The sequence below is a fragment of the Pogoniulus pusillus genome, chromosome 2 (genome assembly GCF_015220805.1).
Source record: "Pogoniulus pusillus isolate bPogPus1 chromosome 2, bPogPus1.pri, whole genome shotgun sequence".
NCBI classification, from domain to species: Eukaryota; Metazoa; Chordata; class Aves; order Piciformes; family Lybiidae; genus Pogoniulus; species Pogoniulus pusillus.
The window spans coordinates 33381251-33384482 of record NC_087265.1 but is presented as its reverse complement, the minus strand read 5'-3'; positions in this window follow the sequence as shown (position 1 = coordinate 33384482).

Below are 3232 nucleotides of genomic sequence, written 5' to 3'. Positions count from 1 at the left end.
CACACTGAAAAGGTTCTTCATTTGACCTCTGTGCAACCAAGCACAAGTCCTTTTTTGTAGTCCCTAGCTTTGAAATAAGGGTGCAGAAACTCTGTAGATCACTTAATTTGCTGCCTTGCACTCACAGATTCTTTATCTGAAATTTTAGTGCCTGGAGGAGGTGAGATCCCAAGTGGCATCAAAGTGTTTTGCAGCCAAAGTCTTCATTCTAGAGGGCATTATAAGAGAGCAGTCAGGCTTTCATGGAAGCCAGCTATGGCTACATTACTATCAGTAGAAGAGAGAAACAGGATTATTCAACAGTTGTCATAGGTGCAGGTTAGATGTGAATCCACACTATCCAGGTTTGCTTCCAGGGGGAAAGAAGAGGATGGCATTAATCTTCTTGACTGTAGGACCTGGGCAGGAACTGGAGTTTCTTGGCCTATTTGTGTGGTGATTCGGGTGTTACCCACACTCTCACACACTTTGGAAATCACCCAGACTAGACTTGGCCAGCTCTGGAAATTTGAATGAAGCTTATATTTACAGCTAGCACAATATACAAGCAGATGTTTACAGTATATACAGTTATATACAGACATGTGCAAGGTAAAAAGTAATACAGAAACACAGCAGCCCTCCCAGAAACCTGAGTCCCCAGGAGGGGCTCCCAACCACCCTTCCACCTTCTCCCACCTCTCTCAACCTTACCCCAGTGCCAAGGAAGAATGAAGGTTCAGCCCGGGGGTTAGGAAGCAAAGTGGATTAATCAGAGAAACAGCAAAGAGGCTAGAGAGAGAAATGCAGCCCAGGGCTCCCAAGCAGAAGTGCCTTATCTATGTTTGGATTCTTGTTCTTATACCTCTCAGCAAGCCTATGAGTGAAGTAGACATCACCCTTGTTTTCTCTTTCACAGCCTGTGATCTAATCCCTCTCACCAAAACATTCTAGCTAGGCTCAAACTAGCACAATTTGTCAAAAAAAAAAGGATGGTGGAGCTCTAAGAGGAGCATAGTAAAACTGTCATCTCCACGTGCAAGAGTTTCTTTTCCTCCACCTAGGCTCATCTTTTAGAACAGTTTTCTGCAAAAGGATGTATGCACAGAGACCATGGATGAGAAGCTTAAGCATAGAAGGTCCAGGGAGCAGAATAGGAATAGGTTATGTATATTTCAAATTATGAATACATCTTACTTTTCAGATATGATTTTCAGACTGCCATAGATAAATCTAAGGTAAACCTGACCAAGTAGTTTAGCAGGTATGATCCAGGTGTGACTACATACTGCTTTAAGTCCATGGGGTTTAGCATTGGTCATAGTTCTAAAGTTCAGCCAGGAGCCAGTATCCCCAGAGAATCAGGTATGTTGCAAAAGCAAAAACTACAAATTAAATCCCCAATCCTCAAATTACGACATTTATTTTGTGTGCCTTCCCTGGATGGTGCGGCTGCACAGGACTCAGAAGCCATGCAATCCCTCTTCTATCCCTAATGACCAGTGACACCTCTTTAGTCCTAACAGACATGTTTGACCTGCTTTTAGAGGCTGACAGGTACTGAGTGTTTTCCCACTCTCACTAATAGAAGGCATTTGCTAGCATTCAACTGGCTTTTTCTCTGCTTCCACTAGTATCTATGATTCCACATCTGTCCCTATGTTCTGTCTTCCTCTTTGCTGTCTGGTTGATAGGCTTAGCATGGTTCTAAGTTGTCATAGAATCAACCAGGTTGGAAGAGACCTCCAAGATCAGCCAGGCCAACCTAGCACCCTGCCCTATCCAGTCAACTAGACCATGGCACTAAGTGCCTCATCCAGTCTTTTCTTGAAGACCCCCAGGGACGGTGCCTCCACCACCTCCCTGGGCAGCCCATTCCAATGGGAAATCACTCTCTCTGTGAAGAACTTCTTCCTAATATCCAGCCTATACCTACCCTGGCACAACTTGTCCATACAGGTCACATGTCCTCAGCCATCTGCTGTTCCCTTTCCTGGACTATGTTCCACACTGATGAGCCATGAAGTCACAGTTGAGCAAGCAGCATCAGCCTAACTCCAGTGACTTCAAACTCTACAGGACCTACCTCACCTTTGCTAAGGTATGCATAGGTGTTTCTACAGTGCATGACTGTGCTTGGCCATATCTGCTGTAGACAACCAAGACAGAGGTGAAGACAAAGTATGTGGGGTTCAATGTTTTGGGTCTAATCCTATTTACTGACTGTAATGATTTGAATCAGAACAAAATGGGTCAAACAGAACCAGCAGGTTCAACTCAGTCCACAACACTGACCCAAGCTAAAATCTAGTTTGTCAGAGTTCATCTCATTGCCTCTCACTGAGTTCAATGGAGCTTTCACTTAGTACACTATTCATTAGCATCAGTGTCTCTCATGCTTCAGACTAAATTAAAATAATAGAATAGTCATAAAGTGAATCTTCTGCTTGTGCTAATTAATTTCAGCTGCATATATCAAATCAGGAAATTCACTATAGTAGCGTTGCTGTATGATACGCTCAGGAAAGCTAACCTAGCATTCCCTCTGTCTTAATAGCCATGGTTTGCTCTTCATTAGAAAGCTTTGTTATGTCTTAAAGTGATTAATCTGTTCTGGGATGACTGGCTAAGAAGCCAGCAGTCACAGGCTATGAGACACTCCTTGCTGAATTAAAGGACCATGGATCAGAAAGATTAATATCTTTCTATATGTTTTTGCAGATTCTGAGATGTTTCGTCTCAGAGCTGAAGAAAGTTGGATGGATGCAGCACTGGAGATGACACTGCCTTGTTCAAGGTCAGTTGCATGCATGTGACTTCTCTATGCAGAGCTGCCAAGAGTGTGTCAGAGTGAAGCACGTTGCAAAGATGAAGAAACAGCTTTGGGGATGATTGTACTTTGCATATCATCGGGAAGCAGAAAGGAGGCTAAGTTGTGTGGTGTCTGATATGACCAGTGTGTGAATGAACATCCTCTCATTTGGGGAACCTGTGGGTTATACTGATTTCTGGTCTGAAGTATGATGGAAAGTTGCAATGGAAATATATGATATCATCTCAGCTAACATGTGGCTAGGAAAAAGAAACACTCTGTACCTGTGTTGGTTGGGTCTTGTCACAGACTTGATAAACGCTCATTGGACTCACTGTGCACCGTCTCTTCCTTGTGATATGACACGTATGCCTCTTCAGCCATAAGCAAATGTTCAGTTTGCCTACCCTGACTCCTCTTGCTGCCAAAGATCTGCTCCCT